This window comes from Hemicordylus capensis, chromosome 1 (genome assembly GCF_027244095.1).
Source record: "Hemicordylus capensis ecotype Gifberg chromosome 1, rHemCap1.1.pri, whole genome shotgun sequence".
NCBI classification, from domain to species: Eukaryota; Metazoa; Chordata; class Lepidosauria; order Squamata; family Cordylidae; genus Hemicordylus; species Hemicordylus capensis.
In genome coordinates, this window is record NC_069657.1 from 90,047,905 (window position 1) to 90,061,445 (window position 13,541).

At 43.7% G+C, this 13,541-nt stretch overlaps 1 long non-coding RNA gene across 1 annotated transcript; it reads left to right on the forward strand.

The window, feature by feature from the left end:
* Nucleotides 1-623: 623 nt before the first annotated feature.
* Nucleotides 624-3,170, forward strand: LOC128326544 (uncharacterized). The gene is made up of 2 exons (XR_008308107.1): nt 624-862; nt 3,076-3,170. It is a non-coding gene; the product is annotated as an uncharacterized LOC128326544 (long non-coding RNA).
* Nucleotides 3,171-13,541: the final 10,371 nt, after the last annotated feature.

Sequence of the window (13,541 nt, forward strand, 5' to 3'; positions counted from 1 at the left end):
CACTTTCATCAGGAATAGCATCAGCTGCTACACTAACCTAAGGTGAGTGGAAGCACTCCAAGCTACAGCAACCTGAGCACCAGGAGCAATGCTGGGTCCAAGACCAGGCCACCCCCAGTTTCCCTGGGACTGGGGATTATGCTGCAGGCCAGATGGATTAATAACCCAGGCTGACAGTTGCTTAGTCATATGCACAATTTGGATGAAAAGCCAATCCTCAGTTACACTTACCTGAGGTTGGTGTTTCTCATCATCTGCAACCACATTTCCGTTGCCTCCTTCAAACCATAAATTGAACCCTCAGTTTGAAGTTTGGTATGTAGATGGAAATGAAGCTCTGCTGACCATATTGTGTTGTTTGAATGCAGTAACCTGGGGTTTGTGCAGAAGCTCCTCTCACAAGCATGTCCCCACTCATATCAGAGCCAATGTTTGCTGGTAGGGATGTGCATGGAACACGTTTAGTGTGCTGTTCCAAGCTGAGGACGGAATGCAAAATGCACAGAATGTTCTGTTGGTGAAGCCAGTTGTTCTGACTGAATGACGGAATGTTCCAACCTGTTCCAAGTGCCATTTTGGATTCCAAAACGATGCTTGGAATGTTCTACCTCAGGATGTGTCATTCCATTTTGTGCTTGAAACAGGCCCCCTTTGTAAGGGGTGTTCTGTTTTGAGCTTGGAACACTTGAAATGTCCCATTTCAAGGCAGAAATTCCCAACCATGGAATGTTCTGCACATCTCTAGTTGCTGGACAAGTGACACACTCAGCAGGAAAGGGAGGGGGATTGCAGGTAGAGGCAATGGAACCATAACTTCTGGATTGTCTGTGGTATGATTCTTGACTTCCAAGGTTAACCTCAGGTAAGCCTACCTACTGTTTCACTTGTTATTTGTTTGTTTGTTTATTACATTTTTAGACCGCCCCATCCAAAGGCTCTGGGTAGTGCACAACAAGTTTAAAAAACATAAAACAAACACCATTTAAAACACACTACTTAAAACAATATAATTTTTTTTTAAAAAAACACACACAACAATTTAGAACCATTTAAAATGAAAATACTTAAAAACAATTTAAAAACCTTGGAAGGCCAGGCCAAACAAGTAAGCTTTTGGAGCTCTCTTAAAGGCCAGCACTGAGCCTAAATTACGGATACCTGCCAGGAGTGCGTTCCACAGGCCAGCAGCAGCTTCAGAGAAGGCCTGGCTTCTCTGTAGCTGGTGGTAACTGTACTGGTGGTAACTGGAGATGGATTTATCCAGATGACCTCAACATGAGATGGGGATCATGCAGAAGAAGGCACTCTCTAAGGTAGCCCAGACCCAAGCCCAAGTTTGAATGGGCTCCTAGTCTAGAATAGTCTAGTCTAGTCTAGAGGAATTTCAGGCTTCCTTCCAAGGAGAATCATCAGGTAATTTTCTCAAATGGTTCTTATCTCTGCAATGTCATTCATATCTATCTATCTATCTATCTATCTATCAAATATGATGACATATTTGTGCCAAAATGTGCTGTTACAGACATAGTTCCTATATTTTCCTTATAAATGCAAAGAAATAGCATGTCTGTAGTGCGTATTGCAGCTTGCTTTTTGTCTTATTTATTAAAAATGTATTAAACAAGGAGCTGGGTCTCATGATCAGTGAGACCTGGTTTGTAAAGGTAAGTGGGGAGAGTGGGCTAAGCTCGCTCTCCTCACAGACGAGCAGGGTGGGAGCCCTGGACGGCCGGATTGGCCGCCCACATAACTGCCAGCTTTGTGATGGAGCCAGTGGGGGCTGGGAGGATCAGGGGCCGTGTGGCCCCCGGAAGCTCCGGTATGCCTTGCGCAAGCACGCAGGGCATACTGGGGAGACCCCTGAGCCGGCTGGGGGTCTACTCATGATTAAAAACCTCTGCAAACCTGGTTTAAGGGGTGGGCTACAGACGTGGGTGAGCCGCTTTGACGGAACTGGGCTCAGCTGCGAGCCCGCTGGGTCTGATGATCGGTGGGGAGTGGGCTAAGCACCCTTAGCACACTTTCCACTGATTGTCAGAATAGCTTCATTAATTTAATAATATTACTCCTGAGTTACAGACCTCACAGAGTCCTCTTGGAGATGGTGTCCATCACCACATCCCATGGCAAAGAATTCCATAGATAAATTATGCACTGTGTGAAAAATACTTCCTCTTGTTGGTCCTGAATTTCCTGACCTTCAGTTTCATGGGATGATCCCTGGTTCTAGTGCCCCTGGTGGTGCAGTGGTAAAACTGCCACCCTGTAACCAGAAGGTTACAAATTCAATCCTGACCAGGGGCTCAAGGTTGACTCAGCCTTCCATCCTTTCGAGGTCGGTAAAATGAGTACCCAGAATGTTGGGGGGCAATATGCTAAATCATTGTAAACCACTTAGAGAGCTTCCAGCAATAGAGCGGTATATAAATGTAAGTGCTATTGCTATTGCTATTGCTAGTGTTGTGAGAGAGGGAGAAAAAAATTTTCTCTCTTCACTCTCTCCACTCCATGCATAATTTTATACACCTCGATCATGTCTCCCCTTAGTCACATCTTTTTCCAGAGCCCCAGATGCTGTAGCCTGTGGCCATAGTTTTCCTGCTTCTTTCCCCTTCCTATTTAGATAGCAGAAAACCAGGAATAATGTAGTAGAGGACATAACCTCTGATGCTATATAGCCTATCAGATTTGGCTACATGGCTAAGAGCAAGTGCAAATAAAGCCAACTGAGAGTATGGACAATGCTTTCTCTATTGGGCACATGGGTTATTCTAGTCAGATTATCAACTGCCAACATTCCACATAGGTGAACACTTTGTCCCTTTCAATGTAATCCCAGAAAAGCATCACCAAAAGGGAGACAATTTTGGATGCTGCCAATAACTTTTCCAGAAATGGCCTCCATTTCAACACATCTCTGTTAATGAACAGTAACTCTGTAAAATGTTACTTTTCATTAAAACATTTCTCTTTGTCTTTTTAGAACTATATGCTTATTTCATACTTATCAAAAGTAAAACTGTCTGTTCTGTCTGAATTTGACATAGAAGGTTTAAGTGTTTTTTCTCTCCATAGAATGACAGCTGGAATACCTGAAATGTAGCAGATGTATAAATGGTTTCCCCACCAGAATTGAACATTGTTAAAAATTAAACTTTTTTGTTGTGGCAGTTTTTGGAATCAACTGAACAAAATGAGCTGTCCCCCACCCCCCAGTATACTTTCAAATATTTTGCATTTTGTGGTGGGGTTTGGTTTAGACACAGCTCAGTTGCTTCATCCTTTTAAATTAAAGTGATCAGTGACCACTGAAGTTGTTTGTGTTGAACTGAATCTCAGAGGGCATTGATCAGAAATGCCCTGATATTGCAGAAACAGTGCACAGACTGAAGAGGACTGTGTATGAGAAATCAGAACATGAACAGCTGCAGAAAGTACCAAGCAGGGAAATCAGTTATAATGGATCACAGGCCATGAATATTCCTTGCCTGATCATCAGTTTTTCCTTTTAAAAACAGAATCTGTCCTACTATTGGTCATGCTGATTCCTGTCTTGTCATATTACTGTAATATTTGCTACGTGATTTGGTTAGAGTTTCACTAGTACTTCTTGGTTTCTTCAGCTCAGCATTTACACAGTTTGCTATGAAGGCCATTAGAAAGACAGAAAACTTGCACAGGAAATACACAGAGAAAATTTGGCTGCTTTCAGACATAATGTGAAACTGCATTCTGGCCAATCCGAGGTTAATTGGTGAAACCTGGAATCATCCCGCAGATCATCACCTAACCACAGTCCAGCAAACTCTGGTTTCTGGGTGGAGGAGCCTCTCCCTCTTCCTGTTACACAAAGGCCATATCCCAGCAACCTCTGTAGTGCTCATGTCACCAGACTGCAGGCAAGGTGTCAGACATCAGCATGGTGGCAGCCATTGGCCACAATCTTTAAGGGGGCATGCCCAGCATGTTTTTGTTTCCCCCCAGCATAAACCACCCACCCTTGGCAGGGAAAGAGCATTTAAATGCCTTTAAATGACATTTAAACCCTTTCCCTCACAACACTTGCACCACCGCAAGAGCCCCACAGCCAAACAGTCTAACACAAGAACAATTACTAGTAGTGGGGGGATGGAGAGGGGGACTATCTTTCTGTTACTCCAGGAAGGGATCATGATGATTTCCTAGAAGGCCATAAATATATAAGGGCCGAGAAGGGATCCTGGAACATAGGAACATAGGAAACTGCCATATACTGAGTCAGACCATTGGTCTATCTAGTTCAGTATTGTCTTCACAGACTGGCAGTGGCTTCTCCAAGGTTGCAGGCAGGAATCTCTCTCAGCCCTATCTTAGAGAAGCCAGGGAGTGAACTTGAAACCTTCTGCTCTTCCCAAAGCGGCTTCATCCCCTGAGGGGAATATCTTGCAGTGCTCCACTTCAAGTATCCCATTCAGATGCAACCAGGGCAGACCCTGCTTAGCTATGGGGACAAGTCATGCTTGCTACCACAAGACCAGCTCTCCTCTCCTGGCATCTGGTCCACTATGACAAGGATGCTATTGGACTCGTAAACCCGGGCCAAGAAGTCCAGGAAGCCCCAACACACTCCTGTCCCTGTGTTGGCTTGCCATCCGGGGATTAGCCTTCTCATGAGAGGAACAATCCACTGGGGAGGACCAGAAATTCCATCAGCTTGGTGTCTCTGTTGTACTGCGCCCTCATGAGTTAGGCCATCCAACTAGATTCATTCAATCAATCAATCAATCAATTGTTATACTGCCCTTCCAAAAATGGCTCAGGGTGGTTTACACAGAGAAATAATAAATAAATAAGATGTACCCCTGTCCTCAAAGGGCTCACAATCTAAAATGTAACAAAATATAGACACCAGCAGCAGTCATTGGAAGTACTGTACTGGGAGTAGATAGGGCCAGTTACTCTCCCCCTGCTAAATAAAGAGAATCACCACATTAAAAGGTACCTCTTTGCCAAGTTAGCAGGGGTTCATATATGTGGGCCATCTGCTGATGAGGCCCCCCTGGTATATCTGTTTAAAAATAGAAGTTATACGACTTGCCTTCCCCTCTACACTTAACCCCTACAGACTCTCAAGAAGTCTGGGCTGCTCCATGTGTCCAGCCGTTTCCCTGTGGGGTCAGTCTGGCAAGATCGGGGATGGCTCCTAGTAGACATTCAAAATTCCCAGTCTTGGACCGGTATTGTATGCAGATTAGCCACTGTGGAGAATCGTGGGTGGGGGAGCCCATAATTTCAGAGATACCTGGCAAGCTGGATGGTTGTACTGGGCAAAAATAAAAATGCATATCTACCAAGGGATGAACAGACTGTCAAAGTGAGTGCTTTCACTCCTGCTGTCCACCAGGACCACAACCTGGAAAGGTGTTGGTGTGGTACCATTCTCTGGGGCTTGCTTGCATCTAGCAACAAGGCTGGGCAGGGATAGTCTTCTGGCTCACATTTGTGTGTCTATGGCCTGCCACTCTCATGAGAGAACAGTCCTTGGGAGAAGGGACAATCATGTTGTGTTTTCACCCATTATTGGCAATCAAGTCCCTGAAACATCATCCTGGTGTACCCTAAGATGCTTTTTCTTATGGATAATGTTAGAGATTATCCATTATCTTATGGATAATGTTAGATATGCTTGCACCCAAAGGGAAGAGGCTGGGACCCCCTTCTCCTACTATATATATATATTTTTAAGCCACTCAAGAATTCCGGGGACTGACTTTTAACCCAGACTCCAGGTATCACTACTCTGGCACGTGTTATCTTGGTTCAAAAACAACTGACTTGCCTGATTTATGGTGCCACCAGAACTCCATGTGCTTGCGCAAATACTTCTTTATCACTTAGTCTTTATCACTTAGTCTTGTCGACCCATACCCTTTTCCTGCAGATTGCCAAAGGGGGTACCATGAGACACAGTTGAAAGGGGGCACCCCCTTGTGGTTTTTCCCTTTGACATGCTTTGAAGCTTGGGATATGGCAACATGGCATCCCTGTTGCCAGGCAATGGCTGGACCAGTGTGGTGATCACAGAGCATGGGGCAAGTGCTTGCAGAGGTGGCCAGCGTGGCAGGCATAGAGCTGGCTCATCTCTGGGCTGATCTGAGCCACCCTCGCTATGGTTTTGGCAGCAGCTGCATCTTATTTATTTATTATTTCTCTGTGTAAACCACCCTGAGCCATTTTTGGAAGGGTGGTATAGAAATCAAATAAATAAATAAATAATATAACCCATGTTATGGTGGCAGCAGGATTCAGACGACATGATGTTGCCTTTAAACCTCAGGTTGGAGTAGCAAAACTCACTGCCAACTGAAGGTTTATATTATGGTTTTGGCTCAGAAAACTGGGGTCGCACTCCATGGCCAAACCATGGTTTTACGCATTTGGGTGACCATGAAATGGAAAGTCAGGCTTTTTCTCCTCCAGTTTGGCATTATGTATGAAGGCAGCCATCATCACCTCTCCTCCCTCATCTTCTCACTGTTTAAGAGCCCAGTTGCTGCTTTGGCATCCTGACCACAAAGTTCATTATTTCCTCTTTAAGTGGGTTTTTTTCCTCTTTAAACAGAAATGCCTTCAGTAGCAGTAATCTCAATACCCTCTGATTAAAAGGATATAAAAATGGATGAAGGCTCTGGACTACTATAAGACTTTAAACTCAAATCAGTTTTTGTTTTTCAAAAAAAAAATCTCATCAGTGCTTGTGACATCAACACTCTGAGGTCAGTGATAATAAATAATCCAAATTTCATAGATTCAGTGGGATATAATTTCACCCAGAAATTTTTTTAAAAAAATTATCCAGACATAAATCATAAAGCAAAGCCAAAAGTGCCGTCTCAATGTCAGACTAAGAATTAACCCACACTGGACGAACCTGCAAGGCAGCTACTCATTGGATCATAGCAATCCGAGGGATCGAAGGCAAGAATAGGGAGCTGTCTCAATAAGGGGCTCTGTTATGATATCTTGCCCCAAAAATGTCCCCCTGAACAAGACACTGAACTCAGCTTTACAGCCATAATGAGAAAATTAAAATCTGCATCCTAGAAGTCCCTGTGTAGGCCATCATTACAGCACACTCATATTGAGGCTGTTGTGTACTGTTTGGGAAGTTTGGAGTATTCTTGCGTAGAATAACAGGGGGAAGAACACACAGAAGCTGTGTGTTCTTCCTAAGAGTTAGGAAAGAGTTAACCTAAGCAGCCCGTATTGTCTGGACCACTGGGAGGCCCCACAATGCAGCTGCTCCACACCTGGGTAGCCTAGATCTTCCATTCGGGTACCAAGTGAGGCAGGAGGAAAACTGAGCCCATCCAACTTCACTTTGTGCTCGTCTTGAGCACTGTGGCTGTGTAAAAGGCTGCCAGGAGTGACAGCTATATAGCCTGTTGGAAAGTGCAGCCAGGGAGAGAAGTGCTGCTGCACTGGAGAGGGCTGCCTCTCTGCTGCCCACAGGTTGCATTGTGGGATGTGGGAAGACTTCCTCCTCCCAATATCACTTCACAAGTTCTCTGCCATGCAGGTTGTGTAGAGTGGAGCTCAGAAGGGGCTCCAGTCATCTGGGGAAAGGTAGGTAGGCTCCTGCTCCCTCCCCTGCAGTCCTTCCCACTTGGGTCATATGAATTACCTTACATTTTTCTTGACATTCCACTCCCAAATCTGCCTAGATGATCCCCCCAAACATTTCTGGTTCTTTAGAATTTGATGGCAACCAGAAACCAAAGTGGAGACTTCACAATAACATATTTCTGTTGAAGGAGAAATTTTTTTTACTGAGTAACAAATTCAACAATACACCTAGCCAATATGGGCTCATCTAGTTAAGAACCATTAGTTTGGGTCTAACCTCCCGACTGTAAATCAATCTTGCTATCCTCAGGAGTCATAGTATATCTCCATGAACAATAAATCTCAAACTCAATATAATAAAAAAACCAACAACAATAAATAAATAAATAAAATTGGAAACCCAAAGGGATACATACTCAAGTATCTAAATATCCATGACCCAATATTTCCTTCTTTCTTTCTTTTTCAAATTTTGCACTGATGACAATTCAGTCAGGGAATCACAGGTGAGAGAAGAAGAAAAACATCTTCAGCTGGTTCAGACAATACTGTGGCCAGCCTATTTAAATCTGTAGGGGAGGAGTGTGGGGTTACATGTCTCCCTTCTCCACACTCCATCAGATAATTTAGCGTTAAAACACTTAGTTTTAAAATGTAATCACCACAACATGTTGTTTAGTATTAAAATGTTTTAGATTGAAACATGATTGGGTGATGGTGCACTGTGCTGGGGGGAGATGTGCACAGCCACATACACACCCTCACTTTTATGAAGGGTCAATCAGAATATCATCTGAATCAGGCATTTGTGTTTTCCTGGGCTCAGTGGGCAGGTGATTATGTGTGCAAATATCAGGAGTGAATGCACACCAGCTGTGTGAGGAAATGGAATGTTTTCAGCCTGGAGAAAGATTAAGAGAATGTGGCATCATCTGTCTCTTCTATTCCCAGTTTGAAAGCTAGAGTGATGAGCAGACATTGTTGCAAGTTATACAAATTCCTGATGGCAACCAACTAACATTTGCTTGTGTGTGCGTGCCTTTCCTTTTATGCCTGGAGTGATTAGACTTGACTTCAGGTAACCAATGACAACACTTGCAACTAGCAAGGCATGTCTGTGATTATGAGTCCCCCGCCCCACCAAAATATGAGTCTCCCTCCAGGGTCATAGCAAGGTTGGAGTGGGCCCAGAGACAAGATTTTAAAATGGGCCGTCCCCCTCACTGAAGCTCAGCTCATGAAGTTAATATATCTTAAGTGAGGATGAACAGTGGTAACAAAAAGCATAGTAAATTTTTTATGTGTATATATCCTATGTGCCACAATAGAACATCATCCTAAATTATTTTTAAAAAGGTTTTGTAAATTGTGGATGATGCAAGTCATTTAATGGTACTAGAGAAAAACATGTTATTCTAGTAGCTCCAGGTCTTAACACTGACATCAATTTTGGAGGATGAATACAACTGAAGGAAGCCCGGGCAGGTGCGCGGCTGGGGGAGTCAGTCATGCGACTTACCTCTGGGGGGGGCCCAAGGCAGTGGGCCCCCAGACAACTGTCTCCCCTTGCCCTATTATAGTTACGCCCCTGCTCCCCTCCCCACAAGGAATATATATTAAGAGAATAGTTTTGTATATTCTCTCAGAGGATATTTTTAGATGACTGGGAGCTGCTTAAAAGCTTTCTTTGTGGTATTTGTAACTATATACAGATCAACCATATACAGATGTGATCTCCTATAGCTTCCAGCCCTGCGGTTAAGCCCAGTATCACCACATTACACTTCACGCCTCTTGAACAATCCAGGCTTAACTTGATGGTTAAAGGCTACAAATGATTGCTTCACATGTGCTTACAATCAGGCATGTCTGAGAGAGCCCTGATGATTTGTTTCTTTAAAATGAAAAACTTCTCTGGAATAAGGGAATGTAGAGTGGAGAAGTGGCATGGGAAAGGGTGCTTACCATTTCCCCCCACCTGCTATTTCTCTGCTGTGATTCTCCCCAAGGCTTTCCCCCAACCCTGTGGGGCTTAGTCATGTTTACTATTGCCAAAGGTCTATTGGAATCCTGTGGAGAAACAGCTAACTAAGGAGGGGATTTGAAAGGGTAAAATGAAAAAGGGTTAAGTCCGTCCCCCCCATTCTCCACTGGAAATTTCCACTCACAGAGCAACTTGTTGCTGGTGTTGTTATTTTAAAGAATGGGTTAATGTTAGTGGTGGTTCCCAGTTGTCTAAATCCAGCTTGAGAATTGCCAAAAGTGAGATGCTTGCAATGAAATAATCATAAAAGGCAAAATAATGGAAATATTTTCATAATAGCATCTTCTGAAGCATCTAATTAGGTGACTGAACAGCATCTGTAAACTGGTACAGTTGAGAGAAAAAGGAGGTTTTCTTCCTTTTTCATCTTAATATTTGCTGACAAGGATATACACATAACATTGTTTAAGCTGTTGTAAGAGAGGGGGGGGGGAGAGAAAGAGATTCCAGGACTGCTGGAGCCTACCTGCAAATCTCACCTTCCATCCTAGAAACTGCTGCTCCTCAGCCCTATGTGTAACTGGAACAGGTTTTGGATAACAGCTCTGTTGAGTTTGACATAAATTAAATAGTGAGCATTGACACACCAGCCATTCTTCCTACACTGAGAGCACAAATGATATATAACTGTTGCCAGATAAGCATCAGATATTTATTCAGAATAATTTTCAGTCAGAATCATAACTATTTTTATGTATATGACAGGATAGGCTAGCCTGATGATTGCGTCATCATTGACTGCAGAAAGCATTGCCAAACAAGTGTTATGTTTTAAATATATTTGAAAGTATAGGTGTCAGTACACATATGTACATTTGTGTGTGTAAATGACTGTATATGCGTACATTTTAAAAGTGACCTTGGGTACTCTCACCATCCATCCTAGAAACTGCATTTGGAGCCCCTGGTGGCGCAGTGGTAAAACTGCCGCCCTGTAACCAGAAGGTTACAAGTTCGATCCTGACCAGGGGCTCAAGGTTGACTCAGCCTTCCATCCTTCCGAGGTCGGTAAAATGAGTACCCAGAATGTTGGGGGCAATGTGCTAAATCATTGTAAACTGCTTAGAGAGCTCCGGCTATAGAGCGGTATATAAATGTAAGTGCTATTGCTATTGCTATTGCTATTTGAAAGGTCCTCTCAAATGCAGGATGCAGATAGGAAGTGTACTGCTATATGTGTGTGAACATAATGTGCAGATAACTATATGTGTGAGCTGATCTGTTCATGCATACACTGTTCACAGATTTTACATGCACTGAACACACTGACCCATGTTCAAATATAACAGGTAACCAGAAGTCCCTTCAGGAGGAGAGCTGATCTTGTGGCAGTAAGCATGACTCGTTCCCTTAGGTAAGAAGGGTCTGCCCTGGTTGCATATGAAGGAAGACTATATGTGTGAGCACTGTAAGATATTCTCCTTACAGGGTGAAACCACTCTGGGAAGAGTGTATCTAGGTTCCAAATTCCCTTCCTGGCATCTCCAAGATAGGACTGAGAAAGATTCCTGCCTGCAACCTTGGAGAAGCCGCTTCCAGTCTGTGTAGACAATACTGAGCTAGATGGACCAATGGTCTGACTCAGTACATGGAAGCTTCCTATGTTCCTATGTACCTCGGGTTTCCTAACCCAAATGTCCGAATTTGGGGAAATTGAGTTCACAAGGGGAAGCGACCCACAGTTTCCCTCACCAAACTCCACTCTGAAGCTTCAATCAGAGTGGAGTTTCAGCACCACAAACTCAATATCTGAGGTGCTAGCATTACATCTGAACATTGGCCCCACGGGCCACACAGAACTGGCTCCTCCCTCACTGCAGCCTAATTGGCTGTGCTGGCTGTCCTTCAGGAAAGAAGAAAGCCCACACAAACAGCAACCCCGTCTCTCTGCTGTCTCGCTGACTGCAGAGAGGCAGCTCTCCTTAATGTCTAATCACGTACAGGAGAGCAGGGGAAGGGGGCGCATAATCTCAGGTCCATTGGATCTATGATTCTGTGTTATGTCTGAACCGGGCTAACGTTTGCTGTGATCAGAATCATTTGCTGGCATAGTGGGTGCTCCTGATCACAGTTTGGCCCTAAGGTTGAATTCAAATGAAGTAACTGTTTGTGTAAATAAGACTTCAGTTTGTTTAATTTTATTCATTTATGTATTATATTTGTAAAGGTAAAGTGTGCCAGTGAGTCGGCATTGACTCCTGGCAACCACAGAGCCCTGTGGTTGTCTTTGGTAGAATCTAGGATGGGTTTACCTTTGCCTCCTCCCACGCAGTATGAGATGATGCCTTTCAGCATCTTCCTATATCGCTGCTGCCCAATATAGGTGTTTCCCATAGTCTGGGAAATATACAAGCGGGGATTCGAACCAGCAACGTCTTGCTCCCTAGGCAAGTTACTTCTGGCTTGGTAGTCAAGCCATTTCCCCGCTGTGCCATTAGGTGGCTATATTAGTGCATCACCCCAAACTTCAATCTTTGGGCGGTTTACAGTGAAATATAACAAATTAAAACAGAAACTAAAACCTTAAAACCACAAGTCTATTTAAAAAGCATGGGTGAATACATGTTTCTTTAAAGGTGTTTTAAATGTTGTCGGTTGATTCTTCTGATTCTCCTCTCTCCCAAAGAATCCTTCTTTCATGGCAGTTTGTTGCTGCTGCTCCTGCTGCTGCTGTTAGTTGCTTAAATTAAATCAGGAGTCAGCAAAAGCATGCTTGGCCCTGAGTGTTGAACACCATCCTGGCATACAAGCCTTGTCACTTCTCAGGAGCTCAGATCTGGGAACTGTTCAGGGCTGCAGACTTATGATATGCTACAATCACCTCCTTCAAAGCGAGGATCTTATCCAACTGTAGATGGCAGTGTTGCATTAAAAACCTCTGAGGCCAATGAAGAGGTGAGTGACATAGTTAGTGTGTCCTGCTAATGGCAAATTTGCCGCTGCTGCCTGTGGAAGGAGGACAGCATGTTTCCCAGCCCCCCAGCCCAAGACAATACTGCATCAAGGACCTTCCTGGGGCATTTAGGAAGCAAGAGAGTAGTCTTTACATGGATTCTTCTCCCTCTCAAAGGTTCCTTTTTTCATGGGTGTTTGTTGTTGTTGTTGTTAGTTGCTGATGATTAATAGTGCAGCACAAGTAATAATGAAGGAGAAAAGTTACTTGTGTGTGTTGCTGTAATTGAACAGCAGACTGATTAAATGCTGCACGGTGCTGAGCTTCACTAATGAGAGCATTTACTTGAATTTGCTTCCCTCTCCTCCTGGTGTTTTTACGCTGCTAGAGAGGCTCCATTAATCAATAGGTTTTGCAAGGGACTATGTATTTTAATAGCAAATTGTCACTTACAATCCTTTGCCACTCAGTTTGTCCTCCAGCGCTGTTTTTTCATTGTTCCCTATTAATCAAACTCACAGAGGTGATGGCAGCTGGGAAAAACTTGCACAGCTTTCTGTTAAGTATTTCTCATCTTTAGACATTTACCCAAGGAGATGCCTAACACCAGCCCCAGGGTTACTGGAGGGTAGTGGCTGCTTTTTCAGGTCTGAAGAAGAAAACATGCCGATGCATTTAAGTTATGATCAAATAACGGAAACCCACCAAGACATTATAATTGCTGCTCTTCTAGAATCTGCGTGCAAGGTTGGTAATTTGCATCTATAAGTCTACAGACTTCTCCAAAGTTCTGCAATGTGTTATACTCAGAAGTAAGTCCTATTGAATTCAGTTGAACTTGTTCTCTAGTATATGGCCGAAATCCAAGTAAGCTGTTTGTACTTAAGTCTCATTGAACATCTACATGAAACTGCTGGGAGAGGTCATCCAGTGACTTGGACTGAGTTGTCAGCAATAGGCAGATGACACTCAGCTCTATCTCTCCTTGTCACCTGATCC